The sequence below is a fragment of the Labrus bergylta genome, chromosome 7, assembly GCF_963930695.1.
Source record: "Labrus bergylta chromosome 7, fLabBer1.1, whole genome shotgun sequence".
Taxonomy (NCBI): Eukaryota; Metazoa; Chordata; class Actinopteri; order Labriformes; family Labridae; genus Labrus; species Labrus bergylta.
This window is the reverse complement of record NC_089201.1, coordinates 7,216,350-7,242,885: the sequence shown is the minus strand read 5'-3', so window position 1 is coordinate 7,242,885 and position 26,536 is coordinate 7,216,350. Positions and strand designations below refer to the sequence as shown.

At 40.9% G+C, this 26,536-nt stretch overlaps 1 protein-coding gene across 5 annotated transcripts in view; it reads left to right on the top strand.

The window, feature by feature from the left end:
* Positions 1 to 26,536, top strand: part of lrrc4ca (leucine rich repeat containing 4C, genome duplicate a) — a 157,715-nt gene that overhangs the window by 113,356 nt on the left and 17,823 nt on the right. For 4 of the 5 annotated variants that reach the window (XM_065956881.1, XM_065956882.1, XM_065956880.1 and 1 more), the window contains one exon: positions 25,310 to 25,383. The exons of the other annotated variant lie outside the window; for it this stretch is intronic. The gene's annotated coding sequence lies outside the window, so the exon portion shown is untranslated. The remainder of the gene's footprint in view (positions 1 to 25,309; positions 25,384 to 26,536) is intronic. 5 annotated transcript variants of the gene reach the window in all.

Genomic DNA, 26,536 nt, shown 5'->3' with positions numbered 1-26,536 from the left:
CTCGGAGGGTGAAAGGAAGCCTTTGTATAAAGATGGAGGCATGGCTTAATGGGTTATAAATACAACATGCAAAGCACACATCAGTATGTTTATGTATTGATTGGGTATCCTCAGTATTGTAGCTTATTCATGAACTGAGTTTAGTGTAATGTGTGAGAGTTCATATAGTCTGCTAAGTGTATTTCTTGTTATTCAAATCCCTTTAAGTAGTTGTCGTGACATGATGGGTTGGAGCGGAAACCTGGCTTTATTCGAGCTCAGCCACTGAGTTTATTGAGCAAAAAAAAAAAAGATATATGCTTCTTAATATAATTTACATTGTGCCCACTTTTCCAGTGCCGTTTATTACATGGCTGTGTTGAATAATCAATTGCGATTATTTAATTGCAGCCTCCTGAGGTCTGCTATATTCGTAAAGAAGAACGGGCCATTGAGAAAGGTACCTGGTGTGTTCACATAAAGTAGAAGACTGAACCTGAAGAAAGTTGTCTGGTACTGTTGCATTTCTTAAGATAGAGGTGTGTGTGGCTGCTATGTTAACGTACTCACTCTACGTCATACCTTACACAGCGTAGTCAACTCTCATTGAAGCTGAAATTCTTCAAGTGGATGAAGTTTGAGGTCAGGACAAAAGCAGCAGTGAGTTTAGTTGAAAATAAGTAAAGTGCATCGACGATGATGAGTGCTGCTTCTGAACATGAGTTCAGTCTGTCTGTGGTCAATCATTCACATTTGCAGGAAACGAGAGTCACCCTGCAGGGGGAATGACGTTTGTGAAGATGCTTTATAAGCCAAGAGTGAGTAAGCTTTGAAAGGGTGGTCACTGACACAGTGTTGTTAATGTGCATCACAGGCAGCTATTGTGAATGTGAAAAGAGAAAAAAGAATAAACATCTCACTTATTTCAACTGTGCTTCTGGTAGATGACGCAGACACTGCTTTGAAGAGATCAAGAGAGTGTTGTGGTCAGGTTGGTTTGGCTGTAAAACATGCAGCAATCTGTTACAAAAGCATCCATTTGTAGTCTTTATTTGGATAAAGAGAGGGCTTCCCCCCCCCCCCAATCTGCTGAGTCTATTTTGTTATTCTTTTATAATCTAATTTACTCTATCAGTCAGACACAAGCATGCATCTTGGGCCCAGAAAAATATACACAGACAGTCATGGACGGTTTCTTCAGAAGCCTCCTTCATTAGTCATCCTCTCCAGCATGTCTGGCCAAATTCTCCGTCCAGGGAAAGAACAGCTGAGCACAGGGACGGCCACAGCACATTCCGTCAGTCGATGGATTAATCAATTGCCGTTCCAACTCGGCCCATCCATCTAAGGGAATAATCTGGGAGACATCATAAAAGTGCCATTCTGTCATTCTAGTGGCCCGGGAGCACGGCTTGTTTTTTCTGCCTCTCCCTCTCCACTGGCTCTCTTATCGAAGGAACAGGAGTTGATTAAGTGGAATGTAGATAAGTGTTTCTGCATGGCAACAATACAAGGTGTTTGCTTGTGTTTTTGCTATTTTGGAACAATACACCTTGAAATATTTTTTTTTGCTGCTATGACTCAGTGCTACAAAAGAATCCTCTAACTTCCATCGCCTTCTCCCTGTTTCCTCACCTCCTTCGTAAAATTCAGCTTAGAGCGTCGACCTGAATTCTAGGTGCATCATTACTCACCACTTGCCTTGCATCACCCACCTTGCCAGTCATGATGAGGGTGCCTTTCCGACTTAGTAGTCCTCACCTTCCTCCGCGTTGCCAGCTTTTTTTTTTTTTTCTTTCCTTGACCTCACTGTAGAGTCACATGGTGCTACAACAGGAGTGGCAGTGCACGACGACGAAGGGACGATTTCACGGCTCCTTTAACAACAGCTTGCATGAGAACGGGGCAAAAAAAACTCGCAAACACATCCCCCCTCTCGCACACGCATTTACAGAAATACTTACAAATGCAAGATTTTAATTCTTTATCTGACAGGGCAGCATCTGTTTAATGTGATACCAGCTCTGGCGACCACATGAATCCTCATCACTAAATTCAAAGGTTAAACAGGCTGGAAAAATGTGGCAGGTTATCCCTTTACTGCCTTCCTTTCATCCTTTCTGGAATTATTTCTTGTAGGTGTTAGATAGTCCTCCTTAAAAAAAACCCAAAGGATAATAAAAAGAAAATTGAAGGCAGGGTTTGAGATATAAGACATTCCTTTCCAGTGCTGACATCTCAATCTTTTGTTGTTGACAGTTGAATTTAGAGTAAGCTGCGCATGCTTGGTGCGCCGTGCTCTAAACAGTCAAAAGTTAAAACATTTGAACCCGGAGATATGCCCTTCAAACAGGTTTTAAGTGGTCGCATAGCAACAGAGCCATGTCTAAAGCATCCACCGGCAACTTATGAGCTTCTAGCTAAAATAGAGGTTCTCAATGGACACATGCCTTTGGTGACAAAACTAGTAAGAATCTGTATTTAGTACAGTACATAAGGCTATTTTAAAAATTGCACAGACTGTTAGTGTCTCGGAAATGACGCTCTTATCTTGCTTCATTAATGTGAATTTTCATCACTCTCAGCTGGTTTCCTGTCAACCACATTAGTCACATATTCCGTCTGAGGAAGCGGAGACAAAGAGGAGCTGTGTTATACAATACTAGACACAAGCATGTGCATGTGCAGGCAATAGGATGCACTCATTACCTTTTAACCTGCGGAATATTTTTGAGATGAAAGAAAATGCCCTGTAGCTGTAATGGGATACTTGACCTGCTCGAGCTGATGGGCTGCTCCCAAAGGAGAAGAAGCATTTCTTTGTTTTGTTGTTCTGTCCATAACAAATTGCAAGCTTTATCTGCAGGGGTGGGGGGGAGTAGCAAAGATTCTGTACTTGGCTTACTAACAAAAAACAGCAAAAGCATTTCACGGGGATCCACTTAATTTTCAGCACTGCGTTGTCTTCAGGTGAAAAAAAAATCTGGATTCAGGAAACCTCGGAAGAGGGCGGAACAGAAGAGCAAGAAATCAGTCCCGACCTCACAGCTCTTGCAATGTGCATGAATCAAATTTAGCAGAAAAAAATAAAATGAAATATTCAGTTGCCCTTCGAGAGCATCTCTTAAAGCTGCAATGGTAAAAAAAAAATATGCATTTCAGTTGTATTCATCAAGGTTTGACCCTGAGCGAGGTTTCAGAAGCAGCAGTACACCAGTCTCAAAATGACGATTCTGAACAGATGATAGGTCGTTCATTGGTTAGGAAAAAAAAAAATCTGCCTTGTGGCTTTTCTTTTAAAAGAAAATATTGTACTGTAAGATCTGCTAAAGACAGCAATAAGAATAAAGGGAAATAATAATAAATGGGTACAGATGATAATTAAATCACCTTCACAGTGAGTACAAGATGAAATTAAAATGTTGGCTTTGGTCTTTATGGTTGTGCTATATGATTTTTACCATGCATTTGTTTATTCACTACATTATGTTTATTGCAATAATGTGAAATGTCTAGAGAGGCAGGACCACAATTGTACAACTATCAAAATAAAAAAGATATGACGGACAGAATATGTGTGTGTGTGTGTGTGTGTGTGTGTGTGTCTGTCTGTCTTAAAGGCACATGCTTGGGCCCTCCTAAACCGTCGCCTTCTGCAGACCTCTGGGCGAAGAGAAAGTGTCTGGGATCCGGACATCTGGGTCGAATTTTTGCCGTCTGTTTCTCAGATCTGCTTTGATTAGCTCATGAGGCTCATCAGGCTGCCAAAATGACACAGTGGCTCAGTTCAGCTTTGGAGCAAGAGTCTGGTCATCCGTCGGCGCGCCACAGTGGTCCCACAGCATGCTCACACCCCGGTCAGGAGTCACACATTTTCAGACTGTTGAGTATTGAATATTTGATCATTCTGTGTAAAAAAAATAAAAAAGACCTGTGTCTTGGACTGCAGATTTCCAATACCTAAATAAATACACAAGGAAAGTCTCCCACTGTTGGATAGAACATCTCAAAAAACCTTCCAAAAACACAAGAATATTTCTCGATTTGAGGGCACACTGCATTTAGTGCTCTGTACTTACAATAATTTATCTATTTTCACCCATGAGTGCTTGTGCATGTGTTTGTCTGAGCGTGTATCATTGCGAGTGTCGGCCTCTTCATGTATTTTCTCACTACCCACTCACTTTGTTAGTCTCTGACCCTAATGTGTCACTCATCCTGGCACCTGCATGTAGGCAAGGCTGCCCTATGATGATAGTTTTGATCGGACAAGGATAGACTTACACTTGATTTAATCCTACTTGTCTCCGTGGAGACTGCCGAGATACCAGTCTGTTTCTCTGCTCAGGTCAGGGCCCGGTGACAGGGGCTGTCAGTCGGCTTCCTTTACTGTGAGGAAGGAGAGACGCGCTTTGGGCACTGAGACGCTCGAGCTGCAGTGAAAGGGGGCCCTGGGAGAGCTCATGCATGCCTTGTTAATGGGTAATCTCCCACCAACACAACACAAATTAATCTTGAACAGATGCCGCCCTCATGTAATGAAACGCTCACTCGTGTTTCCAAACAGGCAGCTTGTCAGGAATCAGGGTGAGGAAATGAGAAAAGCCTAAACAAAAGATTTATTTCCATATTGTTGACAATTCAATCTAAAAGTTTGAATGTCAGAGCTTCTCATAAATGAGCTCTAATAATGCGGCTCTAAAAAAGGAAAACTAAACAAATACATTCAAATAGAACGATTAATCAACCACTGAAAGTTTTTAATATATGAAAAATGATAATCGGTATGTCAGCTAGTTAGACTTAAAAACAACATATAATTGATGCATACAAGCAGTCAAGGGAGTCAGTAAGGAGGTAGCAAATTATGTTTGATGGGAGGAGTGAAACGTGTGTGTGTGTGTGTGTGTGTGTGTGTGTGTGTGTGTGTGTGTGTGTGTGTGTGTGTGTGTGTGTGTGTGTGTGTGTGTGTGTGTGTGTGTGTGTGTGTGTGTGTGTGTGTGTGTGTGTGTGTGTGTGTGTTGTGTTTGCATTAGCACAGCCCAGTGGCTAGCCTCCTGCAGCCCGTGCCAGACTCCTCAGCATTTTGGCTGCAGCCCGTCTGTCACTGAGGAGAGATAATGGGAACATTCAAGGCCTCGTCAAAATGTATTTCCTTTTAGTGAATAAATTAACATAATTGAATCACTGGCAAAACATATTTTTGGGTTAACCTACGTCAGTGTATTACGTCAAACAAAACTGATGGAAGTATGTCGCAATCATGACGGTGCATGATGTGAGATACAGCTGTGTGCGAATTAAAGGATTATCTAGTGCTAACAATATCATCGAGTTCATTATATATCTTCATTGTCTTGTTTACACTTTTTTTCTTGAGGCAGATTTACTGATAAACATGTTTAAGATTAAAATGAAAGGTAATGTTGTTTCGATCAAAATCTACTGCATAGCTTTTACTACAAAAGTATCTGTCGTTTAAAGTAATGCTGTTTTAAAGAGTTCCAAATACTTTTCTTTCTAAGAGGTAAGCTTGGGTCATATAATATCATATTAAAATCAACATTTTCCGGGTTTTTTTTTTTTATTTCTGGAAGGCAGGTTGTTGGACTGGCATCAAAAAATGTCACACTGGATTCTACAAAATGTATGAAAGAAGACAAATGTGCCTTCTTTCAAAGGCACCTTGTAAATATTTAACTGAATATTTTAAGGAATCACTTGGAACACACAGGTGCAACGGGCAAATTGATGTCAACATGACCAGGATTTAATCTCCCTGACGCTCAGGATTGTTTGTTAATTTATTTTTTTCAGTGTTTTGAAAGCCAGCAAGGAAGCGTATATTTACAACTGCTTTTGCAACCCCTTGATGAGGTTAGCTAGAGATGATCTGAATCGATATGAAAGAGGTCAAAGAAAGGGTCTATTTCATCATCAAACCCTTTGGATTCATTTGAGTTTCTGTCATTCTTGAACTAAGCTGAATCCAAATGTGAAATACTGTATTGACAGGTATCCTCCTGGATTTCTTAAATTGCATTGCTCTTTTTAAGCATTAAAAAACGTTGGAGTCTTCTGCTTGTATAAGTTCACTTTAGTGTTTTGTGGTGGTCAGATTTTCTGTTGATACAGTTTTCCAAATATGCGTAGTCATGTTGGAATACTCAGTAAGAAGTTGTTTATTTTGATGGTCTTTTGGCTGCAGGGTCAGCGTACAAATAATCCTGTTTCCACAACATGACATAATGCTGTGTTTGCTTATAGCTGAGCATACGGAAGTGAGGGAATAAGGTAACACTTCAAATGTTTTTGAGCATTATTCATGAGCAGCCGTGACCTCTACATCTATTCAAGCTTTCTAAAGACGACTCCTTGATATTTCTTGTATGTGATTGTGTGGTTTGATCCTTCCCTGCTCTGGAGTCTGTAGCAGTGATACAGTGATTATGTATTATAACAGGGGAACATTCCAGGCTCTATGTTGACTGCTAATTGGGCTCCAGTGTAACGACTGTGTCATATTAATGACCCAGATCCAGCTCAGTGTAATATTCATGAGCTGTGAGGATTGACTCTCTCTGGGACGGTATGGTGCAGAGGTATGTTAGTGTGTGTGTGATGTGAGTGAATGCGTGGGTGTTGGGGATAAAGGTTCATCACTGTGGACAGCTCTACTTCAATGTGTCCTTTCGTGTTCCTGAAAAGCAGGTTGAGCTCATTTATATGATGTGTGTATCCCCCCTTGTGCCAATGCCATTGATATGGAAAAGGGGGTTTTGTTGATTTTTAATGTGCATCTGATCTGCAGGCAAATATTGTGGGGTGATCTGCCGGCAAACGTGAAACTGAAAAAGAGAGAGAAAAGACTTGAGACCAGGTGGCCGATGTTAAATTGTCTATTTCAAAAGCAAATTCACAATGAGCTGTTGTTGTAGAGGATGACTAAGCCCTTTGGGAGACGTGTGTGTGTGTCTGTGTGTGTGGTTTTTTTTTTTTTTTTCTAGACCAGAGTGGACAGGTTAAAGGGGTCCTCTGTGCCTGATGAAACAGGTGGCACCCCTGCGGTCACTGGCAAACAATCCTTCCTCTTCCTCCACCCCCATCCAGCGTGCTCTGCATTTGCATAACACTAATCAGAGCATAAAAGAGAGTCAGATTCTGTTGTATGCATTAGCGTCGTCTCTCTGTGTTTCATTCTGTAAAGGCCCTATAATGTCCTCGACATCATATTTCATATTTCTCTGCTTCTGGGCACAATTCTGCGGCACTATTTTTTTTTAAAGCGGTACTTGAATTGGAATATGGAGTTTGGTAGTTAAAAGAGGTCAAATGAATGTGAGGTGTCCCTTACAGCTAAAAGGGAATAAAACCATGTCAGTATAGAAGCAGAATACGACCAAGTTCTTCTGCTGTAGTGTGGACAGGATGACAATGGACACAGGAGAAAAAACAGCAGAGAAAGGTCTTTTGAAGGACAAACGAGTGTCACATCCCGATTGTGCGATGTGTAAGTCAGGACCTGCTCGCCCACCATTTTCTTATCGGTGTGTCAAGTGAGAACAATCGACCGAGCACTTCCCCCGCCTCCACTTTCCAAATCTCTCCTCCCGATTCTTCTTTTTCTTTTTGTTTCCCCTTTGGTGTTCAGTTTTGAATGATGAACCTTAATGGGAAATTGTGTTTCCTTGTACCGAGTAAAGCGATGCATAAAAAAGCAGAGGGTGTTGCACTGGCTTCTGTCTGCCAAAGACAAATGAGATTTTAATGAAGAATGAAAGTGGCTCTGTGAAGTTTCTGGCAGATCCAGCACAGTAACTTTTTTGGTGCCGTGATGAGGCATTCATTAAAGCCAGTTAAGAATGGCAGCTATCAATCTGTAAATGAGCTGTAGCAGTCAAATAAATTAAACGGCAAGCACAGGGAGCACCCTCGTAAATGGCAAAAAATGCAAATAGACTTAAATGGATTGCAGGGCAAATAGAGGAAGCGTAAAAGGAGGGTAATATCTCCCCAAAAAAGAGAGGATCCTCCATCCTCCTCATCTAACCCGACAATGGAGGATTTCATCATTGTGAAGGAAGAGAGATTCACTGACTTAGGGGAGATCTAGTGTTCTCAGTGGTGAAATGGGAGAACAAATCTTCATAAGATGGTTCTGCCATTTTAGTGCTCATTCTTTCCGACATCAAAGGATCTGCTGCATTGTGACTACAGCCTCTGCAAAGTGGACCCTAATCCAGATAAATGGATGGAGCAGTGCTAGAACATGCTAACAAGCACTGCACTTTTTTTTCCTATGCTTCAATGGGAAGGTTAAACATGAATAATTGAAGTGAAATAAAAATCTCTCATGATATTCTTTATTAACTTTTCATCCTTCTTCAATAAGGTCTTTTTTTGAACATGTATTTTACATACAAAAACACATTTTAAACTCATAGATGAGTATTTTTATGAGAAGTATGCCTTTGACAAAGAGATCTATTTGAAATATTGACAGACAGTTTCAGAGAGGAGGAAACACTTGCTGTCATCTTCAACTTTATGGTTGCTATGGCCCAGTGTTACACAGAGCTGGATACGTGAAACATGTCATCTTCTCTGGCTAATTATGCAAGCTTTACTTGCTAATCATATAAGCTAATTGGCTAACTGCTAAATGTAAAGGTGCAAAACAGAATTTCAAGGTTTATTCTCTGGTGGGCCCACTGCCCAACAGACCCGTAGTATTGCTTAATATGTAAATTATGTAACCTGAAAATTCTTTTTTTGGAATCTCAGGCTCTTTAAGAGGTGTGTTTCCACTTCACACCTCTTAAAAAGCCCATATTATGCCCTTTTGGGGGTTCATATATTTAATCTATGTACCTACTAAAGTACGTTCACAATAGCTAGTCCGAAAAAAAGTGTCTGTTTTCATGTACTGCTCCTCCTTGCTCCCTCTACGCTCTGAGTCCGTCAGCTACACTCTGTTGAGTCCACACTGTTAGTCTGCTCTGATTGGTCTGCCGAACCGCTCTGTCGTTATTGGTCAGTTGCTCAGCACGCGTCTTGGAAATTTCTTCATGAGCTGCAGGGCTATCCACAACGTGCCAATGGGCTTAGATCAGTGATCTCACACTGACAATGACGTCAGACTGACAAATTTTTGTCAAGGGGGGCTAGAACCGAGCGTTACATGCAGCTAATGCTACAGCTAACAGGAGGACGTAGGAGAAGCCGCGTTTCCACGGACTTTGAATTTTTGCACATAGATGTGCCTAAACATGCACAGGACACTTGGAAAACACACTAAAGGGCATATAAAACCAGAAAAAGCATAATATGGGAGCTTTAACTCATCATTACTACATGTTAGTATATTCAGACAATGTGGTAGTAGTATAACATGTAGTTAAGCATTATTGAATAAAGAGAATGGTTTAGCTATTTCAATTCATATAATAGTGGATGTCAAAATGGGACTATGAATGAGTGGCACTTAAAGTTCAAGGCCTTAAGCAAAAGAAAGAGTAACAAGTATTTGAAGTGAGCTGTCCATGACATGGCAATGTTTAGCTCATGTTTGCTAACATGACTTGCTAACTGTAACTGTAGAATGGGTATACGATCTCTGGGGTATTTAGGTCAACAGGGTGTCTTTAATGTTTACTTTAATCTCAGTATGATTCGTAACGGAAAGAATGTGTTGTATCTTTAATTAAGAAGGGATAGGCATAGCACTTTACTTGTCTATACTCCCATGCCAGCAAGCCACCCAGTGGCAAGTTGTTGGGCATAGCATCATTCAGGCCAACATGAAATTATCTTTGAAGCAAAATGGTGTACTGTGTGAAATAGTCTTCAGAGATAAAATATATTCATAAAGAATGTGAAATCAATCAAACTGAATCAAAGAGCTGCTGTGGCTTTTGGTGTTTCTAGACTTGCTTATAATGTCAGACAACTGGTTAATGTCCACTCTCCAGATGCCTGCTAACCTGCTGTCATAAGTGACATCGCTGTCCCAGTTTCTTTAAATGTGTCTTTGGCTGTCAATCAGCTCAGCAGGAATGTGAATCTGTCTCTGTCCTGAGGTGTCTGGCAGAATGTTGCTCCTGCTTTTGGACTTTGCAGCTGTTTGAGTGACAGTTTCTGTTTCTATAATGCTAGATGAAATTTGCAGAAACCTCCAGATCTCAAACATTAACCCCAGTTTCTGTCTTTGAATAACTTTAAGGTGCAGGTTGAAAAAAAAAAACACAGGGACAAATAAAGAAAGCTGGAGGGAGTGTGTTAAAATGGAGGATTACACTTTGACAAGGTGTGGGGGGAGCCCTCCCCTTGTTTCACTGTCGCTGAGGTACAATGTAATTTGCCATGTTTTCAGCTCAAGGCCCAGTGGCTGTTACATGAATTAAAGACCTTAATAAATTTACTAGACTACATATACTTATACATTTAAATGTTAAAACAGCTTCTAACAGTGAAGGTATGGGAAAAGAGTGAACCCGGGTAGCATACATAAACAGTACAGCCACAATACAAACACATGTATTATGCCATTAAAGAAGGGAAATGAGAATGTGTATTGGGAAATCATTAGACTGCAGAAAAGCATGAAGGGGAAAAGTCCTTCAATTATTGATTTAAGCAATTAATGTAAAATGTTTTTATTTTTCAAATAAGCAAAAGTACTGCTTATCTATTAGGATGGGATTAATGAGACTCAGTGTGTAATACATGCAGGTTATACATTACATCCAAATTCTACCTATGAATTATGTGTAGCGACTTATTGTTATCATAAACTGTGTAAATCATGAACTTCTGGTACAAAGAAACGACTGGTTGATGCCTAGGGCAACAGGTCAGGCTTTTCAGTTGATATCTGTGAATTAATTTCACAGACTTTGGGGAAAAAATGGGTCAAAAGAGGGACAAACATCGGTCCAACTTCAGCTTTGGAAGCTCTTTTCATGTCCTTTCATTTCTTTAGAAAAACTGTCTCCAATAGTTGAGCTGATTATTAAAGTAGATGATATATACTGGGGCTTCAATATGGAGCTTCTGTGTATAATAAAATAAAAATCAAAGCCATGATGAATGTGTTTTGCTTTATTTTAAAGGTTGCTTTTTTCAAGCCCACTGATTCTCCCCCCCTCTCTCTCTGTCTTCCTTTCTGTCCCTCACTCTTGAATTCTTATATCTTGTCCACTGTGTAAGCTCTAAATCTCACCCTCTCATCTCCATTATGCGACCTCACGTTTGTTTTTCCCTTTTTCCTAATCCCGGTGTCCTTTATGAACAGTAATTGGTTTAGAAACCTGTTTAGCCACATTCACCACATTTCCCAGCTCATGTGCTGCTGAATCCAGTAACCTGTGTGTGCCTTCAATCACTCAGCCATTACAGGAGAGCGACAATACCCTGGCTGATTTCAGCTCCACTGTTCCTTGGTAATGGGAAAGCTAAAGACGGCTGGCTGCTGGGGCATCGCACAAACAAGGCAGGCTTGGGGGAGAGCAAAGCTCCTGCAGAAAGCAAGAACATCAGCGCTATTGTTAGCACATAGCAGGAGATTAGTGCTGATGGCTGTAAGTGAGCTAGTGGGCTTGGCTGGTGTTCGGTGTCAGATGCTAACCCGGCCCACCACTGCTGCCATTGCCACCAAGTCACAATTAGCCTGAATAGCTGCAGACCTGATTGCTCATCTAGGTGGCAATGCAGGCAATCTTGTCTCCAATCACTGTGAATGCTGCCCTCATTTTTTGCCTGCACCCCTGTAGATTGTTATGCTTACCCAGAGACCGGACATGCACTATGCTTTGGTCATTGCTCTGATTTCAAAGGCTAACAATTTAAAAAAATGTATTTAGTCATCATGCTAGGAGTAATCAATAAAACTAAGTTTTAATACTAAGAAAAAAGCTGATATAACATACATTGAAGTCTGTATTGTGTTTTGTAAAGTATGAGGAAGCAATCAGGAAACTGGATGCACTGGATACTCTAAATGTCAAACTTGATTGCATGAACATTGTAACCACAGACAAGAACACCGCCACAGCAAATAACACACAGTCTGCCTCCTTTATTCTCAGTGTGTTCCTGCTCCCCAGCACACATGATGCACACACAGACACACAAACATGCAGAGTAAATCACACCTCTGACTGATTATAGTGCATGATTAATTAACAGACAGATCGCTAAATGGTGGTCGACTGTTGCTTGATGCGCAGAGGTAAAGAGTACACTCTCCACAGAATACAATAATGTCCTCTATTCCCTCCTCTCTTCCCTGCACATCCTTCTCTCCCATCTATTCCTTCCTCTCTTTCTATATTAAGCCCTTCTGGGTTAATCATTCCTAGAGGACGACAGCAGTGCGCTGTCGCAAAAAAGAAAAAAGCATCACACAGCTGTGTGGTTCTCATGCACCCACTTCCAGTGATTACAGACCCTTTAAAGGATAACCACAGATCTTACAAGCAACACTGTCTTCAGCACGATACACTTCAAAAGAGGTGAAGAGTTTTAACGCTCTGTCTCGGCCTCCTCTCATTTCCACAGAACCAATTCACTTGACCTTATTCCTCATTTATCCTTACATTTGCCTGTCCTTTTCCCTCCGGCGCCACAAGAGGGTTTTCTAATCTTCATCTTATTATATTGCGTTTCCTTCACCTCTGCTTACATCAGTGCACCCTATTTTACTCTGCAGTGTCGAGGGCCCCGTGGGAGGCAAGTACGCTAATTTATTTGTTTGCATATGGGGGAGATGTCCAGCTCTGATGGATGGCTTTGGCTCTCGCAGTCCCTCAGTAGCTCTGGGTGTACAATAGAATTTGCTCGCAGTCTCTCAAAGGACTGCATCCTCAAATAGAGAGAGATAAATAAAACACCCCCACACACATACAACACATCAACATGCAATTCCACATTTCTTTAACAACAAAGAGATAGGCAGGCACACACACACACAAACATTATTACACAGGTCGACAGACTTGTAACCACACATGTGCATGCTGCATATATGATTTGCCAATGCCAACACATGTACGACATGAATAGAAATATTAAAGCTGCATAGAAAAACCAAACACTCTGATGTCTGCTTGTGTTTTCGTGCAGGAAACAATAAAGTCTCACACAAAATCAGCAGTTGAAAGTGATCGTTTAGTCTGCTCCATGCCCAAATTAGTCTGCATGGTGGCTCTCTTAATCAATGTGGTTGCAAACTGTGATGTGATGTGACTGCTAACATGAAGTCTCTTTCTCTGGCTCTCTCTTACACAAATGCGCACACACACACACACACACACACACACAAACACACGCACTGTCGGCTTCTCCAGCTAAAGTTAAATGTCTGCCAGCTGAGCGTGTCCCTCAGTCAGGCTTTTGTTCGTCTCCAGCTGAAGCTCTGTAATTTGTCCGCCAGTAATTTGCAAGGAAATAAGGTAACCAGTTGCCAAGTCCTACACAAAAACACACACTCTGAACATTTGAACCATAATACATAAAACAGCTCTTTTATGTTTGAAGGCTGGTCAAGAAAGGCAAATCATTTGTGTGTTTAAACTTAGAGGAGCGTGAGCCTATCTGGGCTGAGATCTAAAGGCACACTGGAATCTTTATTGCTTCCCTGTTCATTTGTAAAGCAGTCACATAGTTATACTGTGTGTGCTGGTGTGTCTGTGTGTGTGTCAGTTTGTTCTCTTCACAACACGCAGTATGTAAGAATTCATTACTGGCTGAAGTCACACTCGCTAACGACGCTTTGTTGCAGGCGCAGTTCTGAGTGCTGCGTACGGCTTGTATCACTGAGTGCTCGGGCTTCTTCTGTAATGGGATCTGTGTTCAAGTTCAAACTGAACCAGCACCCTGTCTCATGAGCAAATCTGAAACAAAGCTGTGTACTCTGTTGTTTTGATTCAGGCTTTTTGATGCCAAATTAAATGCACAAGCCCCTGGGACATTTCTGCATCTGTAAAACCGCAGAGGCCAAGAAGCTTGTGACTCGACAGGGTGAGCGGCAGGCATGTGGCAGGGGAAATGTACTTCCTCGGTTCGTTTCATCTCTCTCTCTCTGTCTTTCTTTCTCTGTGGTTTTCTATGGCTCTCCACCTTGAATCATTCTGGAAATAGAGCTACAAATCTGAGTACTTGGTGAGGGAGCACCAGTAGTACTGTGGGAGAGCATCCATGCACTTGTTCTATTATTAAATCCTGGTTATGTAAACCGCCAGGAGACGACACCGACGAATAATGATTCACAGTAATTCAATTGTATAACAGGCCTATTTCAACTAGAAAATCAGAGGATGGTGCACGTGTGATAATTTGCATGGGTTGGGCTGCCTTCATTCATTTCCTGCTCACTGATACAGTCCGAGTGTCAAAGGATACATGATTTCTATACTTGCACTGTAAAAGGGATGGACGATGGAATGCTGTCTCTTTGATTCATCCAAAGACTATTTGTCACTGAAATGATTGAACGCTTAGTACAACATATACTCTTCTAATCAAAACCCGTCTCTCATCCACATTGGACCACAACCATTAACTTTGAAAAGGTAATAAAACAGATACGAAGTAAGATTAGTAAGAAAAATGTAAAAAAAATAAAAAGTCAGAAGGGGGAGGAGTCATCATACTAAAAGACAAAGTAGCTCTTGAGCATTGTTCTTTAGCAGATAGTACTTTTGTTACACAATGTCATGTCAACTCCAGGTCATACTTCAACCTGTTTAAGTGTGTTTCATGATCATGTTCAGCAATTGGAACCAAGAAGAAAATATTTTAAATCATAATTTAATGACTGTCAACATCTTCAAGATTTTTTATGGCTTTTATCCCTTTATTATAGAGGAGGGCAGGATAGCGTAGGCAACCGGGAAGAAAGAATAGGGAGTAACATGCGTCAAGGTTTGGAGTCGAACTGAAGCCGACTAAAGCCTCTTTATGCGGGCTAGGGGTTCATGTTATTTATTACAAAAACAAATAAGACTTGTTACTTTTCACTCAAGTATGGTAATGTTTAGGAAACTATCAGCTTTGTTGCTTTCTATGCCCAACTACCACCCCCTTCCTCACCATCGAAGTTATCATCGTTATCTGCTTTCAAATATTGTTGCCTGGCCCCATAAGTAATTAGAAACTAAAATCAATTAGAAAATAAAGGTCTTCAATATCCAAATGTGAACACAGCGTGTAAACAAGGATATTTCAGCAGGCTTATCTTGTGACCTGTGAGAGCAGACTGATGACCTACTTTATCCTCTCATCTCGTTTCCTTTTTCATACTGTCGCTCTCATTTTGCTTGATGTCCTTGATATCCTGGAGGGTTCTTTATTGATGAAGCCAAATAACCTTACTCATACTGTTTGTAGATAGATTCAAGAATGTACTTTATGTTCAATCCAGCAATGCTGTTAAGACACAACAAATAATGGAAAATAATCACAGGTTTTCATGAATGATTCCTGGGACCTGTTACTTATTGGAACTGCACTGTGAGAAAAATAAGCTAATAACCTTTAGTTTCTAGTGTGACTTGTTGAGTTGTAGTGCCATTATTCAGCCATGAAATGCCTTTAGCAATAAGATTTCTCAAGCTTACTCTGTTCTCTATTTACACCTTTCTCCAGTATAAAGGGATACGTCGATTTAACGAAAGCATACTGAGGGTATTCCATCCAGATCTTGCACATATTTCTGAGTCCAGGTCCAGGGAAATGTACGCTGGGCACTTTAAATAGAAAGATAAAACACTGGCAAGCGACAGTAACATTTTACACAGGTCACGTCGTGCCACGCCATCTGACCTGGCAGTCCTCCCAAAAAAGAAATAGAGGAGAATCACAGCTGCTGTCTCACACTTTCTCCCCCCTCTCTCTCTCTGTCTCGATCCCTCACAGACACACTTTACCCCATCTATCCAAGCCACATGGGAGGGGGGAGCACAGTCTTAGTTATCATGTTTAATTTGTTTCCCATTGTGTATCCAGTGTTCTCAGCTGAGTTATCAAAGCAGTTTGATCACTTTTTGTTACATACGTGATAACCAAGCAGAGAAAAGGACACAAGAAAAGCAAGCACATAGCTTTCATAATATCATCCTTTTTTTCACCCAGGGCTGGTTTGATAATTCAGAGCGAGACTGATTTTATGAAATACACGTCTCTGAGCAGATCAAAACAGGGGCCCAAAGCCAGCACATGTGCAGCATGTGAGCTCACGGTGAATAAGAGTGAAGGGAGCACTGACCCATGCTGAGGTTTTGCTACGATAATTAAAGTTCATTGCTTTCCCATTGCCCTTTTTTATTTATGGAGTAATTTCATTTGGCATGGGTGTGAGGCGGGGGGGGGGTAAAAAAAAAGTGTATTTAAGAGTCTAATTGATGCTGGTTTCTCTTTAGTCCTGCATCGTCAGCATTCTTCCTCTCTCACCAATGATGTTAACGGGGAGGGGGGATAACGGGGAGGAGGATAGAGTGACGAGGAATAAGAGGGGAGGGAGAGGGAGGGGCAAAGAAAGGGATGCGGAAAGAGAAGGAGAAAATTAAGGAGGTTATTGCATGGGGTGTTTTGAGGGGGGGTGGGATTTGAGTTCTTCTAGATCCCTTGTTAGCTTGTGGCATTGAGAGGCGGCAGGTCCATTTTCTCGTTACTGTTGTGAGGGAGATTAGCAGAGGCTGGGCTTGTTTCTATTTGAGAAATAATGAAAAGAGCGTCCCCATACAAACCCCACTCTACTATGCAGCTGGCTCTCTATTACCTTTCTCCCTTTTGTAGAACTGTATAAGTATGTAACTGTTCATCAGTGATTGTGGAAAGAAGTCATGTGGAAATGGTGAACTCCAGGGATACCACACGCTCGCCAGGTGAGGATTCTTACAGAGGAGCCGAGCTGCGGAGGAGCACTTTACTATACTGTGGCAACAGTGTCATCTTAATTATGTGCTTCCTCAAAACCTGTGCTGACACAGGAGCTGGATCCCTCCCTGGATGCCAGGATTACCTCACATCAGCCTCTGAAAGAATGAGCCCCCTTGCATATTTGCTGCGGCACTCTTTATTTTTAGCATCTTGACTTTTTGCAGCCATGGGGAACCTCCCAAATGGCCTGGATGTAAGGATGCATTTGACACCTTTGTTCATTAAGAGAAATTGGGAGCAGGAAGGCAGGCTTTCATGGGCTCCCACGACAACACAAGAATGCCTGGAACGAGCCGTGGAGAGGCGGCCTTACAAAACTTAAGGCCTCCCAATAATTCACTCCGGTCCTGATGGAGTAAAGGTGTCATCCAAGACATTCAAGTCACAGGTTCATCCATGCACAGAAAAAAGAAAGGATGAAAGGAAAACACCAGAGGGGATGGGGGAGGACAAGTGGCTCTTTTAATGACGGGAGTGTGATGGGAATGCTGTTAATGAGGAGGGCTGGGATAAGAAGCTATGCATCCCACGTAGAGACACACAAGCCTGGGAGGGGCCTGTAGAACAACTCGGCTCAGCCTGCTCAACGCAGTGGCAGAGCAGAGCTGTGCAGACCACATGAGTGCTGGAAGAAATCGAGTTTGACTACGAGGCAGGCAAAGATGGCATCGAGAATGAGCAGCTCCTCTTTTTTTTTTTTTTTCTTCTTCTCATCTTCCCTCTTCTCCCAGAGAGACAGTGGCAGCTCTCCGGTGAAGATCAGAAAGGTGGGAGATGGAAAGTGAGCGGGAGAAGGGGAAAGAGGGAGACGAGAGAGACAGTAGCCCCCAGGAGGCTGCATCTCCAGTCAGTAATTCCACTGGGGCTCTCCCCCATACCGCTCTTCAGTTTCCATCTCCAGATGAAAAATAAATAACCTCTTCAGATGGCCTCCCTCTCCTTTGAGAAAAAAAGAGAGCTTCCCCAGGAGCTATGTTCGCTTTCCATGTAGTCATCTCTCTATCTTCCGTCTTTAACTCAATATTTTCCCCCAAAATACATCACACTGTGTCCATATTTACTGAGGATGATGATGATGACCAATACATGCTGATTTTGCCATAGGAAAGGAAGTTTAAATGATTCATGTATCGATATATTAACCCACAGTAACAACAGTGGAGTACACTGATAGCCCTGACATAATTTGATCTAATGCTTGTGAGAAAAAAATAAGTCTTACTTTATACAATGTTACTTATAGCTCAGTCTGATCAGGAAGAACAGAAAACCTCTTTGCAAACAGTATAGTGACAAAAATATAAAAACAGAATTACCAATTACGCTTTGCTAACTTTTCTTTCTTTATTTGGGACTATCTATGCATTATCGGCTACAATGCGACTCACACACTGAAGCAGGGGGTGCATCATTCCACTTTCATCCTTTCGAGTAATGTCTGCCTCAATCTTGTGATATCGCCCTGTCTCAAAGTATATAGAACAATAAATCTTTTGTACATTTGAACATTTACTTGAGCATTTATTCATCTCTTCCGCAGTGGAGCATTTTGCTCCGTGTTCGAGCACGACTGGCGGAGTATAGCAGCTGGTGCTGCCAGGCACTGAAGCCTAAGAATGGTCTGGTGCAAGATTGTTCTGCAAAGTGCTGTCAGGCTGATGGCCTCGTCAGGAGAGGGAGATACTCATGGCCGATTGAGCATGACGAGCGATGGTTGCTATCTGATGCTCCTCCCTGGGCTTTCATGCAAAAATATGAGCAGAGAAAAAAACAGGATGTCTCTTATGTGTATGTCTGGGTTTGAATGTCTACTTTGCACATGTCAAAATAAAACTTCAGTTTGTTTTAATTCCACTATGGTTGCAGGCAGCAACGATTTTATTCCCTGCCTCACTTATTCATATGTTGGCATAGTACATTGGGGGAAAATCTGAAACATCTCAAACTTTCCTCTTCTACATTTCAGTTTTTATGTAATAATCACATCAGTTTTATAACGTGGCGCAAGAAGACACATTCATATTCTGATAAGATGCTCACTTTCTCTTTCTTTCCTTTTATCTCTTCTTCCCCTTGCCTGAGTTTTGCATGATAATGTTCAGCATTTTAATCTGGACTTTATATTACCTCTTCTCTCTGGTAGCATGTCAGCATTTTCTGTCTTAACTCTGTTATCAACTTCAGCTCCTGATACCTGTAATGAACGCTCTGCTTCGGGCTGATATCGTTCCGTAAATCCGCTTAAGGTCCCAACGCGTCTAGCCCAACAAAGAATGAGCTAGCTACACTTCTGTTCCAACCTTCTTGCATGGTTCATAGCTGAGGTATGATTTTTTTTCATACCACGGTGAAATGTGTGCGGACGGATTTTGAGTAAAAATGGTCTCAGGATGTGGAAACAGAAATGCATGCACTTCAGGTTATTAAGCTGACTTGTGACTTATTCTTTGATGGGTGAAGATAGAAGATTATTCAGTTACTTTAAAGCACAATCATCATCAAAAACATGACAAGCATGCATACTGTAGACAATGGTGTAGATGCAAACATTAAACAAACAGCAAAGTCTAAAGCACTGCAACTGTACCTGGTAACAGTTAAGTGTCGTCATCATACCATGCTCCTTAAAAGCACTTGGTTAAGAAAATGTTTAATCTAATGTTAAGTTTGTCCTCGGGTCATGTGTCAGCAGACGTGTCAGGATAATGAAATTTAAATAGGTATCATCTCCTTGCAATCATGAATTTATTCATCAAATTCTATTGCAATATGACTCATAGCTTATGAGTCCCCGATAAGTGTTTTCTACGTTTCCTGATTTGTCCTCATGTGTTCACTAAAGTCAGAAAGGTTAATCTTCTGGGGAGCAAGAAGATACAAATAAGAAGTTGTCAAAGCCTGCCAAGAGAGATTTAATGATTCTGGTATCTGAGTTTATTTCCTTTGTGGCACCAGGACACACCTGCAAGTCAAGCCTTTTTCTCAGGAAGTAACAAAGAAATGCTGACATAGTGAGCATAGTGAACAACCTGACACTTAAGCTTGATGTTAATGCAAGAAAAAAACTCCTTCAGATAACCAAGAATAGTTCATCCTCTGAGACCATGATGAACGTTGGTTCAAAATGGTGCTTGTCGAGGTCAACACACCAACATTGTGATTTTCAGGCATTTTTGATAATGCATAAAAAGTCCTACTGAAGTGACAATGCTTGTGCTGACACAACAGACTATTTAATATTGTATGGAGTTGCATGCTCTTAGTGCCTAAATACTTCATGATCCAGTTTTTTAGAATTGGATTTTACAGCATAATTAGAAACAGGCATAAATCATACAACCACCTAATGTTCCTGGATCAAGTGTTACACCATTTGAAGCCCAATATTGTATTTCCTGAAGTTAGAGACAAGTGAATGAAGTCTGAAGAGAGAACCACAGGGTGGAAATTAAAGAATATCTCTCTAATTGACCATGCTCCTTTGAAGATGCAGCATGCCAGTCACTTCAGTTGCCGCTCTCATCTCAAGGAGACAGACATAGCCAGTGACTCACCATGATGTCCATCACACCAGGAAATGAAATGAATGATAATCCCCCCCACCCAAAAGAAAAATATATATTCTACAGCCATCCTATCTCCTCTTATTTTTGTCTCCCACTCCAAGGTTTCCTTCCGTTGCCTTATCGAATACTGTAATCTTTCCCCCTCACCTTACCTCCCCCCGTTTCTCCTTTTCTCTTCTTTGAACTAATTATGTTTGTCACTTCTTCTTCCTTCCACAGTTGTTCTTCCATAAAATCCTAAGCAGACTCAATTTCAGTTCACTTTCTGTTTTACTAACCTAAGTTATATTTTTCATAAAATCCCATTACATATGCTTTTTGGTCAGCATGATAGGCTTTTTTCTTACCACCAAATGGTAGCATGACATCCATTCTCATGAATTTTTCTTCAAAAGCTTTTGCCAGCCTTTCATAAAAGAGTCAGATATTTCAAGGTAGAGATTTGATATTGGTAATTTACTTCTCTTCCCCTCTCTTGGGGTAAGCATGCACTCTGTGTCTTTCATCTTCCATGCTTCTCCTCACACCACCTTTTGCCTGACTTTCCCTCTGCCTTTTGAGTCTCATATTGTGTCCGTATTCGCCTCCCTCTGAACAGATCCTCCTTTGAGTCATCCTGAAAGTCTTCTCATCCATGTAGGGATCTTCGTGTGGACCTTTTATCCATAATGACAGGGTTATGATGAAAACAGACCACATTGCAAAGTCAAAAAGTCTTGCATTTTTGATGGGGCCAAACCAATTACCTCAGCCATCATGAGTGACTGACAGATGGTGTGCAAAATTGGGAAACCTAAGACACTATTTCACCATGATCATCCAGAATCCATTTCAATGGCAGATGAATAGGGGGGACATTTTCTTGTCAAGAATAATTAATCAAAGATAAGAGACTGGCCTGAGTGAATCAAAGAGCCAATCGAAAAGTATCATGCAGAGAAATGCTTCATATCAGTCATTTTACCTCCTTCTTCCTTTCCAGTGCTTTTTTCCAATATTTTTCTTTAGAGTTGAAATTTGCAGCCTTTCTTCCTTTGTACAGATCATCCAGTATCTCATATCCCCCACCCCCACCCCGCTTGAACTCTCTTTGGACTCTAAATGCTAACTCAGTCAGGCACTTAATCAGACATATTAATTCCATATCTCCCCTGATTGCACTAATTCCACTCTGCAGTGAGTTTCTCTACGGCTTCCCTTTGGTGCAGCACAAATTTAAACTGTCGTGCTGACTGAGGCTGTAAAAGCCTCGCTTCAAAACAAACAAGCTCAAGTGCTTACAACAAATGCACTGCAATGATTATAAGTTGAGCACAACCCGGCATGTGTTAGACTGTTTTGAATCACTCTTTGCTGTTTCAAGCCATCCTAATGGTTTTTTCTATTCAATTAAACTTAATAAACATGTTTTTTTCTCATTTTGTGATAAAAAGTACGTAACGCCAGTGTACTCAAATAAATAAACCTCATCTCACAACATTTTGTCATATACAAATTACCCAGTCTGAAAAAACTGTTTCAGAATCATTTTGACTAAATGACACATGGCTTCATGTGTCTCAAAATCCATAAAGTCTGGTTGTCAGTCAAAGTGAACATTATTTTATAAATATATATATATAATTTTATATCATTATAATTGAGCATTATACAGTGCAGACACAAGCTGCCATGGACAAACACACACACGCACGCACGCACGCACGCACGCACGCACATACACTAGCACACAGAGATCAACAGAATATGACTGAAAAGCCCTGTAAGCTCTCATATTGTCACCACACAAATGGTGTACATAGCTCAGACGTGTATTAATTAAAATCATATGAAAGTAACGATTTAGCCGCATTCTAATTTAATTAAGTCACAGTTCATGTAATTGAGAGAATTACAAAATCGCATTCTTTGTTCCAGATAATTGTATCCCATCTTAATGCCTCTCTGAAATTCTGTTAATTTGTTTTATCTAGTCGCCATCGTCTTCCTTTGACTTTAAATAGAAAATATGGCTCTGAATCTCTGTGCATTCACATCATGAAGAAGCAGACATTTGAGATTTCATGTTTTTTTTCCTTTTGCATATGATCTCTTTGACTATACAAGCAAAATCGGTTGGACTAGAGAAACATGTACTCTTAACAAATACTTAACAAATGTTTTTTTCAATATAAATAGGATTTAACATTTGACCAACTTGTATACATCTATCCTTGTTCCCTTTTTCCCTCTCTGCCTCCAGCCTAGTGTGGACCCTCTCCCAGACCCAGATGGATTTACCATTAGCTAATGACAAATGGCAGGCAGCTGAGCTGATCTCAGCACTTACTGCTCCTTTGGGAGCCTATACTCACCACACCGCAAAACCACACTGACCACCCCCCACCCAAGATCTTAATTGAACGCCGTGGCCATGCAGCCAATTGATTCGGCCTGATGTGCATTTCTGGTCATTTCTAGTAGGTGATGTAGTGTGACCTGTGGGTCAAAATAAGCCGTGATCTGGAGCATAAGGCACTAACATTTGTCTTGATTTGTTGAACCACTAGTCTTTAAGGGAGAGACTTTATCGCTGTGAGTTCAACTGGGATAAAAATTAAAAAAAGAGGAGAACAAATGGCTCAGTAGATCTTTGATTTTCTGGAACTTGTACAGATAGAACAGGGAATGTATTGGACTGATGCTTGAGATGTGAAAAGATAAAAAAAATTGTGGTGTTGCCCGTGCTGAACACTGGAAATGTACTTTTTTATTCAGCAAATATAGTTGCTACAATGTGCCTTTATTTTGCAATCTGGCGCCTTAATTTCTATCATTTTTAACACCAATGTCTGTCTTATTTTCTTGACGAGAATTAACCAGTTCACTACGATCTGCTGCATATCATCAGTTGTTGGTGCTTGTCACATCCCTTGGTGCTACGGTCTTACAATGTAGTTAAATGACAAAACACAGCATATGCACTGTACATAGAACCACACATTGTCTCATCTCTTCCCTTATTGTATAAAGACTTGAATATAATTGAAGCAGCAGCTGTGTCTAACAGACCAGACTGCCTGCATGTTTGAGTGAGGCTTCACTTCTTTCTTTTTAATCAGAAAGAACATACATCTTTTAGACACATTGTTCAACACTGGCTCCAGACATGCTTTGAAAAATGGAATAATGCAGTGTTTTGTCAAAGTAGGAGGAAAGCCAGAGGGTGTTTTGTGCCTGTGTGTGTGTGAGAGGTGCAATATTGATGCTGTTGATAATAACAACAATGATAATGATTACAGCAGCAAAGCCCCATATCCATCATCACTATCTGTGGGCATAATTTGTTATTCTTTGTGAAGTTACAGCCAGAGAGCAATGGGCAGTTTTTTTCAATTTGCTGTGCAGCACTTCATTTTGTTGGACAATTTGCAGAGGTTTTGTCAATTAAATTAACTAGGCCATCTTGTAAACATGTTTCCTGTGCAGCTTTTGAATTATTTTGATCACTGTCAGTGTACCATCATATTCCCATGTATCTTTCTGTAGTATAGTATACAGAGGAGTTGTGCGAACTGAAGAATGTGTTTTCTATGTTGTTCTCACTGCAAAGAAACCCTTTAAAAAGACATAAAGAGTGGGCCACACAAAAGTAGGCTACTGCATCATTTAGAGTCACGATGTCTCCAGTGACTCAGCACGGTAAATGTATAAATGGACTTGAGCTCAGCTTTTCTAGTCTTCTGACTACTCAAAGCGCTTTTTACACCGCAGGTCACACCTACCCATTCACAAACAATCACATACTGATGGCAGAGGCTGCTATGTAAAGTGCCCATCAGTACACATACACACACACACACACCCATACACACACCGCTGATGCAGCAGCGGGGACAACTTGGGGTTAATCGTCTTGCCCAAGGACACATCAACATGTGGCTGCAAGACCTGGTGATCGAACGCCTGACCTCCTGGTTGAGTGATGACACTACCACTGAGCCACATCATTGCACATAAAATACTTTTTACTGAACCATTTGCCCCCCCCAAAAAATGTTCATACTCTAACAGGCTAATTCAAAGCAACTGTTTCTAACTTTAAAGAATTCTATTTAGTACCATTTTATTTAATTTGTTGTCATCAGAGGAAGGTATTTCTGCATGATTGTGACTGATAGATGATTTTCAGGTGACTCTACTAAGCAATACTCACTGGGAAAGAGAAGACAAAACCCTTATCTGATCCAAAGGATGGGTTCAAAAGCACACTTATTTGCACTCTTAGTTTACCGCTCTACACTAATGGAGGGCAGGCGAGATGGGAAGCTTTATCTCTGTTTGCTTTTGTCCTCTATAATTTATTCAGCAGGGTCTGTCCTCTCTGTCATGTGTACATGTATTTGTGGAATACAGGATACATTTGTGTGTTTAAGTGGGTGTGCTTGTAAGGCTTCATGGTTTCCTCTGTCCCCTCGTCCCCGGGGAACGAGCTCTTCGGACTTTACAGTACGGCAGAGTACTGTAAAGCTCCTCTGGTTAGATTAAGGGTTAACCACTGCACTAAAAGATCAGCAGAAGCAGAGACTGCTGAGGAAGCAGTTAAAAGGAAAACTAACAAGATGACTCAATGATTATTTAGAAACAGTAAAGAGAATTTGGAATTAGATGAACTCTTTCCTAGGGGTTTAAAAAATTGCTTTTTTTGGTAGCTGAGTAGATGCATCATCATCTTTCCAAAACGCTGCATTATTCATGAGCTGCTCTCAGAGTGGCCACGAACTGTATCAGTGCAAACCTGTTATCTGCTGATAAGTATTCTCACAGTTTGCCTCTTGTGTTTTCAGGGACAGTGTTACAGTGGATTGGAAGTTAACATGAGGATGACAGGAACCTTTTGGAAGTGTGATTGAATTGGCAGGTAAGAAGTGAATAAGATAGAACTCAAAACTTAACCCAGATCACCTCTGAAAAAAAAAAAAGAGATCAATCTAAAGACTTTTTATTTGACATGAGATAGAAAAAGCATATTCTATCTCAGTCTTTTGACCAAATCATAATCAACCATTTGAGAAAGAAACGTAGTCCAGAGTACCTTGCTTTTTTCACTCTGAAAATGGCCCCCTTCAGCCAAAATAAATCATCCTTACTATCTCAGAACACTACTGCTGCTACACTTCTTAAAGTGTGGGAAAACAGCATAGTCCAAAGGTGTCTAATTTTGGTGGATTGGAAACTATAAATCACCAGTGTGCTTCTCTGTCTGCAGCCCCGTGTGGGCTGGGATAAGCCTCCAGTGCCCTGTGATCATGAAAGGGATTTTTGCAGGAAAAGTAAATTAATGGCGAAAGGAAACAACTGTGCGCTTTTATTTATTTATTCCGATTTATGTAAGCTATTCAAGGACTGCATGATTTAGCCACCTTCCAAGTAATGTTATGTCCCTTTTGAATTACCTCCTGAAGATACATCTTTGAATGTAAGAAGGGGCAGTCGACTCCAACGTGACTTTTGAAATGTCATCTCAGGAGTCCAGGTATAACGCTAATGAATAGTTTGACCATACTAAAGTTAAAGAAGCCCCTTGCTCCCTCTGGAATACCTCAAAGGTCTGTTTAAAATATCTATTTTATGTTCAGTCCATAAGAAGGAATTATTTTGTGATCCGTTGAGAGGACTTTGCAGTTTGTCTAGATTAATGATCTCTTTGGAAAATAGGGACGATATAAGGGAAAGCATCTACACCATATGGCGCTGTGGGTCCTGTAGCATAACTTTCTTTGGATGTTTTTTTATCATGTTAAATACAATGACTCCAAAGAGATGGTTACCTCCATGGTTAATCTATGACTATGTTGTTCTGGGTTTAACTTGGGCATCCTTTGACTCTTTCCATGTAAAACCCTTGCAGAAGAAATGGCCACAATACTGATAAGTGTGTCTTACATTTGTAAGAGATATACAGACATAATAAAATAGGCCCTTTCACAACTGTGTTGACTGATGGGGAGTTATCATTCTTAACTATAAGAAATAAACGATGATGACAGAAGTCATAATGTCAAATAGGCTGC